Genomic DNA, 11,523 nt, shown 5'->3' with positions numbered 1-11,523 from the left:
GTCTCAGTTAGGTTATATATTTAAACTGTGGACAAAGGAAATGACTGAAAGCCATTTTAGTCCTCCGTTGCTCTTCTACCTCATTAACACACATATGCATGCACACACATGCACAAACACACTCTTCAATGTCTTTCTGTGGGCCTAAGACAATCTCTAATTAGTGAAATTCCAGGCTGAACATATATGGCCTGGTGGCGGAGGGCAGGGTCTTTAGGGTATTTCCTCAAAGAAGACCAGTTCTGGGAGGGAGCAGCCCCAGGAAAAGAGTTGGCACAGGTGTTGTTCCTCTCTGTCCCTATCCCAAGTCCCCAGGGCAGTGTGGTTCAATCCACCTTTTTTTGCTTTCAACAAAGGTTAATGGAGTGGCACAAGGTATGCTAGGTCCTACAAAAGGATGGACAAACAGAATCTTTGTCCTCTAGGAGCTTGTAGTTCAGCCAGAAAGACAAAATCCACACAATCGGTTCTGTTTTTAAAAAAATAAATGATCAAAATGAGTTCATACAAAGAGGAATCAAAGTTCAGAGAAGGAAGGGGGAATTCATACCAGTAGAAAGTAAAAGGTCACTGAGGATGGAGTGGTGTAACTTGACCAAAGCCTTGAAGGACAGGGAGAATTTGGGCAAGCCAGACAACAAATCAGACTTCCCAGATGGTGACATTATTTTTTTAGGTGGTCTTGTGGGACATTCTCTGCCCATCTGAAGGTTAAAGAAGCATCTGACAATTCCTCATCATGCTGACATTTTCAAAGGCTAATGAGTTCTCATTTCAAAACATAGAGCCTTGGGAGCCCTAGACCCTTTTTTTTTAATTTTAGTCCACTTACAGCTTAAATCTGCTGTGGCTACCTGCTCTGCTCACAGACACTTCCCAAAGCTCTCAGTATCCAGGGTCCCTAAGAAGTGGAGGGTTGCTTGAAGTGAGGAGCCCACAGATCTCGAGGCTACATGAACAATGAAGTCACCCAGGAGAGAGGAAAAACGCCCTGTGCCATATGCCAAAGACTTTGTTAACAGTGCCCAGGTAGAAGGCAGTAGGTGACAGTGTCGGGCATCCAACTCAGTGCCAGGGCATGTGGACCACCGTCGAGAATAGTGGCTTGGCTTGCAGGTTTAGGGGGAATCATGTGCAAATTGGGGTAATGGAAAGCAGCCACAGAAGTGATGGGGGTACTGTTCCAGCTCAGGGAAGCAAGCAAGCTCTCTGCCACAGTGGATTCTATTCCCAGCAGGTCTGTGGTATCAGGAACCACCCAGGGACTACTTAAATTCAGTGGCACCCAAGGCAAAAATGGGTGGAGTGGAGAACTAGATACCTCTTAGGCGATATCCATCTCATCTGCCTTCCACCATATCAGGGGAATAAATCCTACATTCCACTTGGAACTCCAAAGAATGCAAATCCTAATGGGTTCAGGGCTTGGGAAGCTGGGGGTGGGTGGAGGGTGGGCTTGCACGGGATGGAGGGATGGGAATGTGTAGGGATGTTGGCCCAGATGTGGCAGGCACTGCAGGGGATGCTTCTAAAACTGCCTGTCTTGAGAATTTTCCCACAGCTGCCCTAGAGCTTTCTCCCTTCTTTCATTTGAAGGTACTGGGATTTAGGTGTGTGGGATTTTTTTTTTTTAAACTTTTGATCAACCATTTTCCTTGAACTACATGTGGAAATAATTAGAGCATGAATGCTGAGTAAATGTGAGCCCTGGCAGCCCCAGACATACTTCAGTGACAGGTTCTTGGCAGGAATGAAGAATTGTGAATCGCATGTGAATTTCCTTTAGCCTTTCTCTCCTTTCTTTTCTTCCCTTTTCTCCTTGCAAGGCAAATGCAAGTAGAATAAAAAATTTATTCATAGTATTCTAGGGGAGTAGAGGGTTCCACCCAGTTCACTAGAAACAAAATCAGGACACTCAGTTGGGGTTCCATTACTGCTTCCCTGATTCCCTCTGCCATGATCTGGGAGGGAATGAAAAGGCATTGCTTATGAGAATCCTTTGACTATGAGAGCCAACTTTAATCCCCCCTTCAGAACCTAGCAACACCCTCATGTGACTGTATACATAACCACTTTCTTTAGTTTGGCCATTTAGGTTAGCTTCCTTGGGAGAGTGAAGTTTGATATTCAGGAACATCTGAAGTGGTAAATTCCTGAGCTTTCTAATTAATAGAATTCTTACAGCTTAAGGGACTTAGGCATCATCTATAACCTCTGCATTTTATAGCTGAGGAAACTGAGGCCCAGAGAGGTCAAGCACCTTGCCCCATGTCACACCATATGTTAGAGGCAGAGATATATCCAGGGCCCATTTCAGTCCTCCTGCATTAATTCTTCTTACATAGGACATCACTGCCTCTGCCTGGCTTACACTCCAGGTTACTAGTTCAGGTTTCAGCAGAAGTTTAAAAGCTTTTTTTTTTTTTTGGCTGTTTTATCCCGACATTTGCCAAATGATTTCTCTTACATGGCATTCATCATCCATTTCTGGGAGCTCTCTAGGCTTCCTGGTTTTCCTCCCAGTTCTCTGAATGCTCCTACTCTACTCTCGGCTGCTTTGCTGTCAGAGTTCTCATACCATTGTGCAGGCTGTTGACTGCATGAGGAGCTGACAGGGGCTGAAATCCAAACTACGCTCTGCTAGCCAAGCCCCATACCCTGGCCATGTGCTGCATCTCCTGGAGAGAAAGGTGCCTTTTCTGATTTGCACAGAGACCCCTTGTGGGCTGTTCTTCCTGCTGTCTGTGCTCCCCCTTTTCCTTCCACGCCCTAGCCGCCCTCAGCCTTCCATGCCCACCTTTTCCTCCTGAGCTCATTTGTTCCTCTGCCTCCATTTCTCACCCCTACACAGGTGACGCCCAGATATGCATCTTTAGCCAATATTGGCAGCTGTCGGTGGGATGTTTCACTGTCCCTTGAGACACATGTCCATAACTGACTCATCATTGCCCACCCCACCCTCACGGGACACCTTTCCCAGGCTTCATCTCTGACAGAGACACACAACCAACCCTCCAGGCCCTAGAAGCCAAAGATCTGGCAGCCCCCCAGACTCTCTCCTTCCTCTCTCTATTCAGGATGTTGCCAGACCTCGTTATTCTGTAGAGATTTCTCTTGGACCCCTTCCTTCTACAACCATGCCACCACTAGTGTAGATGCAACTGTCATCACCCCAGGCCTGTTCCAACTGATATCCTTCTGCCTGCCCCCAATTCCGCCTTACCCATTTCTTGCCATGTGCCACTGTTCAAGTGTTTTTCTTAACACTCTCCTGCTCAAAAACCTATAGATTTTCCATCCACATCCTACCTTTCTTAAGAGCTCGGCTCAAGTCCCATCTCTTCTACGAAGTCCCATCTCCTGGAGTCGGCCCCATTACTTAGGACTGCATTGGCCTGTATTCTTGTTTCATCAGCTCAACTAGGTTAGACACTCCTGTGGTGGGGGCAGCCACATCCTCTGCTCCTTTTTGGGTTTTTTGTTGTTATTTTTAGAGACAGGGTCTCACTCTGTCACCCAGGCTGGAGTGCAGTGGCATGATCCTAGCTCACTGCAGCCTCAAACTCCTGGGCTCAAGCAATCTTCCCACCTCAGCCTCCTGAGTAGCTGCGACTATATGCCCATGCCACCACACCCAACTAATCTTATTTTTTGTAGAGACGGGGTTTTGCCATGTTGCCCAGGCTGGTCTGGAACTCCTGGGCTCAAGTAATCCTCCCACCTCGACCTCCCAAAGTGCTAGAATGACAGGCTTGAGCCACTGCACCCAGGCCTCCCTTTTGGGTTTATGCCACGGAGCTTGCGCCAGGCTCATTACAGACCGTTCTCTTTTTTTGTTTTGCTGTTACAGGCATTCATCAAATAGCATTTTGATGGGTTTAAATCATTTTCCTTGGCCATTACTGAAGAAGACTGGAGGATTTATACTCTCTACATTGGCCTTCAAAGTGGACAAGTCTTAGGTAGACAATTGGAGAGGAGAAAATAAGAACCATATTCAAACCTAACAAGCTAATTCAGGGCAGATAAATGGTCTGTATTAGAAACTTCCACTTGGACTTTCCTAAGAAACCGAAGGGTGAAATTATGAAACTAGTGGCAGCCTTACAAAAACATTTTTTAGGAAGAGTGACAAGATACCTTGGGAACTCCTAGGAATCACTCTGAGGAGTGTTGCTTTCGTAATGGGGAGCCCGAAAGACCCTGTCAGTAGCAGTGGAGTCACTGGGTGTTCCTGTGTTGAGAAGGCGGTGTGGTATGTCACAGGGGAGACTCTCCAACTCGTCACTGTGGACCATGAGAACAGAAGCACCTCTCTCAAGTACCGGAGTTGGAGCCACCTGGGTCTGACTCTTACCTCAGTCATGGCCCAGCTCTTGAAGCCACAGTCTCCTCAGTGCAAACAGGGATGAATCCCTGAGCCTCACAGATCTTTGTGAGATGATTTTCAGCCCTATATGAACAGGCCTAACATGTTTCTAACTCTGTAAGTGCTTACTATACTGCTATACTTCTGCTATGACTAGACAAGACCATTGCAGAACACAGGAACCAATCATTCTATAGAAACCAAGCATCTAGTGTGCTATGCTGTGTCTGGGCCACCTCAAGAAAGCTCTAAGCATAGGCAGCATGAGGCATTCCAGAGATGACATGTGAGCAGCAGTGAAGGAGAGAGGCTTCCGTGTGAAGGTGGCCTGAGCCAACCTAGATTATTCAGTCTGAAAAGACACATAGAGAATGTGACAGAATCTGTAAAATAATAAAGAAAATGGTGGAGGTAAACGTCACTGTCCCATTTGAAATTTGAATATAGTAATTTCCAGGCACACAATACGCAATGAGTAGTAAAAGGAACATGTTATATCCCATAAGCTGTGATAGAGGCTAAACATAGAAATTAATCAAAGGGTAATTAAATAATTCTTGATTGGGCACAGTGGCTTAGGCTTGTAATCCCACCACTTCGGAAGGCCGAGGCAGGTGGATCACTTGCAATCAGGAATTCGAGACCAGCCTGGCCAACATGGTGAAACCCCATCTCTACTAAAAATACAAAAATTGGCCAGGCATGGGGGCGTGTGCCTGTAATCTCAGCTACTGGGGAGGCTGAGGCAGGAGAATCGCTTGAACCTGGGAAGCGGAAGTTACAGTGAGCTGAGATTGTGCCACTGCACTCCAGCCTTGGCACCAGAGCGAGACTCCATCTCAAAAAAAAAAAAAAAAATTATTGATTGACAGCTTCATAATAGATTTTTTTAAATCTTAAAGCTAATCTTCGTCAGGCGATATATCTCTTATCTGGATGTCATGGAGCCCAGCCATACCGACCCAAAAACATCCCAAGTGCCACTGTTGGCTGCTGCACTAACCTGAAGAGACTGTAAATGACATTTTAAAATAATTTTTGTTTATTTTTAAGCAGCTTTATTGAGATATCACTGACATATAAAAATTGCATATATTTAAGGTGTACAAATGTTTTAATGTTTTAATATTCATATATATGGTGAAATGTTCACCATAATCAAGCTAATTAACATATTCACTACCTCTACATAGTTACCATTTTGTGTGTGTGCATGTTGAGAAAATTTAATTTATGATCTATCCTCTTAGCAAATTAAAAGTATACAAACAGTATTATTAACTATCATTGCCATGCTGTACATTAGATCTCCAAAAATTACTCATCTTGCATAACCGAAACTTTGCACCCCCAAATGACATTTAATATACAAACCATTTGTTGAACATTTTCTCAGGCAGTACACTGTGGTGGGTCTGTGGGAAGCTGAAGTGTGCAAGGCTCTTAGAGTCTACTTGAGATAAGCCATATGTGCATCAAATATTGAATAGGACTCTCTCTAATAGACTAAGGACCCAAAAGCCATTATTGGAAAGATTTTGTTTATGAAGAAAATAATAGGGCAAGTGGGGAGTTGGATTACCATGAAGCTAATTAAACTTTGATTTCAGACCTTTTATTTGCAAGGGTCTTGCAAGGCCATTTACCCAATTTGCATTTATAATTGTATATTCTTTTTTCTTATAGAGCCCTCCCTAAACCATTTAAGCTTCAGGCCCCACAAAACCAGGGTTTGGCCCTAGTGCATTAACCTTGAGATGAGGGACTGATTGTGAGCACATATAAGGAAGGGAAACTTATAGCAGGGACTGCACACATGCAGTGCCCCCTGCCACACACATCAGAACCACTGCTAGAAATCACCAGTCCCTCCTCCTGTGTCCATAGCATATGCAGGATGTACCAACACATTTCTTTCCAGAAAAAAAGAGAGACTTGAACAAGGTCATGAGATATTCCAGCAAGGTTTCAAGGTCCTGAAGCGGTTTTGCTCTTTCTCTCTGCTTTTCTCAGGCCTTTGCTACTGGGTTCCAGAAGAGCTGCCTGGGAGCAACCAGCATCTCACCCCATACGCCCCACTGCAGACCTCCCCCTGCTCTCCCCAGTTCTGTGAATTCCTTTGTCCCCAGCTCCATGGTATTCTGTGTATATCTGAGGGGCCCTGGTGTTCCTGTGAAGTTTCCATGACTAATTCTGGCAAAGCAAAGAGAGCCTTTCTCACGTCAACAAAGCCACTCTGTTGCAGAATAGTGGCAAGTAGAGCCAAAATTCCACCTTGGCATAAGTAGAGCTGTTCTTTTTTAAAAGAGTTGGAAGGAGGAAAAGAATGGAGGGGACAGAGCCGGCCCACTTCATGTTAGTGAAATGATGGTATATTAAACTGACAGTTTTATGGCTTTGCTTATAAGCTTCCTTTCCTGCCAAAGCACACTGTTCTTCCAGAAATTATTTTACTTCAGAAGACTTTTTTTTTAACATTCAACGTGTATTTTATGTTCAGACTTAATTCTGGTTGGCCCAGAGACTCAGATGCACGATCACCTCTACTGGTGGTTTTGCAAATAACTTGCTTCTCCATTTGCTTGCAAAGATCTTTTTTGATTGCAAAAATCATTTCCATTTTTTAAGACCTTGGATTCAAGACATTTCCTGGCTTTGATTTGTAAAGAGGTAGAGTGGTTTAGTGGAAAGAGGCTGGGATTAAAGTCTGGAGACCTAGGGCCAGGCCTCAATTCTACAACTGTGAGATCTTGGACCAGTCACATGTAGCTGTGAGCCTCAGTTTTATTTTCACCATAGGATCTTAAATCTAGAAAGGCCTCAGAGGTATCCCCTGCCTGCCTATCTAAAAAGAATCAAAAATGACAGTAAAAATTACAGATCAACCAAAATTGCTGTGCAAGTATGAATATTGCCATTCAATGGCTGACCGTTGCTCAGATACTTTCTACCTAGTAAAAAGTCAGGAATGTTCCCAGTCTGTCTTCTACCAAAGGGAGTTTGCAATGTGAAAATTAATGAGACCAAATCTCCAGAGCTTGGCTTGCAACACACGAAATGAAAACAACATGGAGACTGGTCAGGAGGATGATGCAGAAGGATAAAGCTAGAAATCTGATGTTTCTCCATTGCAGGCAGATATTTTGCTGATTTTTATCAATATATCTGAGTGTCCACACTTCCAAAACACACCCTCTACCCCCACTCAAATCAATTACATTCTCACAGGTACATTTAGACTTATAGGTTCACACTTTTGTGATATTGGACCTGCCCGTGACCTCATACTCCTAGAAAACATCCATGTGCCAATGTGGTTATCTACGCATACACGAAGTCCTCATACTGCTTTGGGACCTCATTCCTAAAATCATTACAGTGGTAGAACAAACACTTCTATTTGCAAGAACTGCATTGTACCTTGTGACCTCACCCTGTGCCAGCCCTTGGAACTGTCCCCACTCCCCAAAGCTCACTGCCTTGATTGTACCCCAAGAGGGAACCTTGAGGCTCTGGAGTCAGACTGGCCTTTGTTCTGTTCCTGAGTCAGCTCTCACTAGTTATGTGGCCTCCATGCGTCACAGAGCTCTCCTGACTCTCCGATGCCTCTGCATCTGTTACATGGGACTAAAAATACAGAGACCTGCACAGAGGTTGTGAGGACAGAGATATCTGCAGAGCCTCACTCAGCTGAAGGTGCTAAAATTAACATTGGCCTTGGGTCCTAGGCCCTTGTCATCCCCGACTAGATTACAGTCTGAAACCTGGCCGGTTTTCCTGCTTGCAGCCTCTCTCCATCCAGGCTGCCTTGCACTTTGAATCAGAATTTCAGAAAGGACCCAACACAAATTAACATTCCAAAGCACCATATCCATCATGTTACCTACCCAATCCCAAACCTTCTAAGGTTCTCACTTCTCATAGTCGCTGTGGAGAGCCCCTCAGGTCAGCCATCGAGCGCCACCCCTCTCCCCATCATCACCTGCCACCCTGCTTCATCTCCCTCTTCCTCACCACGAGAGGGGTTGAACCCATGAGCATGTTCAACCCCTCTCAAGGTGTTCTTTTCCCCCACTCAGAATCAGTTTCTCAGTAGATGGGTAAGACTACCCACCACCCTAAGCAACTTTCTAGGCACCTCAGGGATGCACCTGACACTCCCACTCCCAGAGAAGATGAGGCTTGGAGAAGGGCTTTCAATGGCACAAAAGCTATCTCTCTGGAGAAAATTTTCTTCATTGTTGATTTCTGCATCAAAGCATGCCTGTGAATGGGGATCACTGGGGAGGGCTATGAGGCTGCAGGTGAGACCTCCCCCGCATTGGTAGATCCCCCTACCCATGTTTTTGGGGCAGCCACCCTATTCTTCCACCTCCTGCACCACTTCTTGTTCTGAGGACAGAGCTGGGTGGAGCTGCAGGAGCCAACACTGCGCTTCTGCATTGCAGTGCTGGGCTGTGCAAGACAGAGAGAGATTGCCACCTATTGACAGACGTGTCACCTGCAAAGAGGAATGATTGTGTAACTAGTGGCTCCCCCCTTCTCTGTGTGCTCTTCAAATGGGCCTTTTGTTTTTTCCATTCAGTGAGTCCTTCTGTTCTCTATTATCACTGCAGTGCAAGGGAGGACAGGGAAAAACGGGGACATGACAGCCCAAGGTGGTAGTGGCAGCATCTCAGTGGGAAAGTTGTCTGAAAATAAATTGCCCACTGTAGTAATAGCCACTTTCAGTTGTGTGGCAGGCACTGTGCTGCCTGCAGTACATCCCGTTTAATCCTCACAACAACCCTCTAAGAATCAGTACTCCCAGTTTTCACAGGAGGAAGCTGAGGTTTAAAGAGAGCACCTGGCCCACGACCAGCAAGTAAGGAATAGAGGTGGGATGTGGGTAATTTAAACCTAAATCTCTGACGCACTCTTAACGCACATTCTCCCGACACTTGCTAATTATGCAACTCACACCCCCATCATAATTTCCTTACGTCATCTGGATATGAAAATAAATCAAATATAAACTGCTTTCCCTTTGATTGGGCAGAATTCTAGCTCTGCCACTTTCTAGTTATTTAAGCCTCCGCTCTCTCACCTGTGAAATAGGGCTAGTAATGATGTCTAACTTAGGGAGTTATTGAAGAGCTTAAATCACATATAATAGAAATAACTTAGTAGGATGCCGGATATTTATAAATGGGAGTTTAGTTATCAGTGGTTGAAGATACGAGTTGGAATCCTAGCTCCTCTCATTTCTAGCTTTGGAAACTTGGGCAAGTTATCTGACCTTTCTGGTCTTCAATTTCCTCATCTATGGAATAGGGTTAATAATAATATACCTATTCTTGCAGGGTTTCCCTATAAGACGAAATCATGTGTATGAAAACATTTTGAAAATTGTACTATTCAAATATTAGTTGTTATAACTCAAAAGTTATCTGTTTCTTCAAATGGATTTTTGAGAACTATTCCTGAAAAATGACTTGGTTTAATTCAATCCATTTTTAATACTTACTAAAAACAACAATGTAAGTTAAAAGGAGGTTCCATACATGCCACAGGCTTTTCTGCAAGTAGCTCTATAAGGCATTCCCATGAATAACAGGTTTCATATGCAGCTTGTTTTACAGTTGGTACTTCCACATGTATCTCACTGAATCTCCGCAGGGCAGGGTTGGCATTTACCCCTACTTTATAGATGAGGACATGTGAGCCTTAAAGAATGAAAATTACTAGTTAAGGACAGAGACTAGTGAGTGGAGGTTTGTGGGTGTTTGCCTGTGGAGCTGTGTGCGGGTGTCTTTGAGTGCAGGCATGTGTCTGAGCATGCTTTTTTATGCATTTGTGTGTCCATAACTCATGGGACACACCAACAGGAGGGTGCATATTTGTCTGAATCCCTTGGCTAGGGTGTCGTTTTTTGGGAGAGGAGAAGGTAAACATATCTGAGGTTTTTTACAACTCGTCAGCAAAAACCTTTTCCTCTTCCTTTTTCGTGTTGCCTTACATTGTCAGGCACAGTTTCCACAAGAGGGCCCTGCCTGGAGAATATCCTTGATTTTTATCTCCACTCTCTGTTTAGGAAAACAACAGCTCTCCAATCCCCGCAGACTTCTGGGAATTACTTCCTCTTTCTTCCCCGCCTGCTAGCTTTCTTGAATTCGCCTTAGCAACATTCAAAAAAGAATTGGTTTATCAACAGCATGTGAACCAATGAAATGTGAGCTGAGAACGGCTTCTAGACCAATGGGAGCCCTGCATGACCAGCAAGCTGGCTTGGGACAGAAAATAATAACCTGGAGTTTGCAGAGCAGCCTCTGGGTGGCAGCAGACTAGCTGTATTGGATACAGCACCTCAGCTCGAAAGCCTCTTCTTTCTTTTTGCTTTTTTTTCCCTAATCTTGAGTATAAAACATTCACCAACTATAAGAATTGTACTGTTACAAGACTTGTGGGTGTGAGTTCTCTGCATAATGTGGTAGACATGGCCTGGAGGGTGGACTGTCTGGTTCCATCCCTGCCATACCACAGCCAGCCCCATGACCCCATCGTGCCTCCTGCAGTCTTTGTTGGTTTTGTCACAGCATCTAGCCCAGTAGCCTTGAGTCTGGAGGTCTTTTGTGATTTTGCCTGCCCAGCCAGTCAGGATGAGAAGCTGGGGAAATCACATTCTCCTTCATGTAACCACCACTACCCCTGGGTTGAGTGGTGAATGAGGTGGGGCTGGCTTTCTGCCACCAGTGAATGGGAGGGAAGGGATGAGCCACCAACAGATCAGTGCCTGTCAATACCCCCACATTCTCAGGTGGCATACACTGAGACCATTCCCTGCCTTGTCCGTTCTGCTGCACACATCTGAACGGGAATGCCTGACTAGCAAATGATTTGAGAATAGTTCTACTTTCAGGCAGCTTCGCCCTCTTAATCTTGAAGACAGTGGCAGACATGGGTAGGGGCTAAATGGGACCATAGCAAAAATAGCAAATCCACGTTTCCAATGGTTTAGCCATCCTTCTTTTGCCTTTTGAGATGATAATGCCTTGAACACCATTCAGTCAGGTTTGGGTCCTTCAGATAGTCATAGTTCTGTACAATGTTTCCATTTCTGCCTGACTTACTCCTCTCATCCTTTAAGAATCAGTTAAGACCTAGTATCTTCAGAA

The 11,523-nt window shown here is 44.8% G+C and overlaps 1 protein-coding gene and 1 long non-coding RNA gene across 2 annotated transcripts in view; one reads left to right on the top strand and one right to left on the bottom strand.

Moving 5' to 3' along the window:
• The window catches only part of LOC129532760 (uncharacterized), a 90,208-nt gene that overhangs the window by 22,103 nt on the left and 56,582 nt on the right, over positions 1-11,523 (bottom strand). The gene's annotated exons all lie outside the window — the stretch shown is intronic.
• FSTL1 (follistatin like 1) overlaps positions 1-11,523 on the top strand; it is a 55,568-nt gene that overhangs the window by 23,356 nt on the left and 20,689 nt on the right. The gene's annotated exons all lie outside the window — the stretch shown is intronic.

The sequence above is a fragment of the Gorilla gorilla genome, chromosome 2 (genome assembly GCF_029281585.2).
Source record: "Gorilla gorilla gorilla isolate KB3781 chromosome 2, NHGRI_mGorGor1-v2.1_pri, whole genome shotgun sequence".
NCBI lineage: Eukaryota > Metazoa > Chordata > Mammalia > Primates > Hominidae > Gorilla > Gorilla gorilla.
The sequence above is the reverse complement of the archived record's forward strand: the minus strand, read 5'-3'. Positions and strand labels throughout refer to the sequence as shown.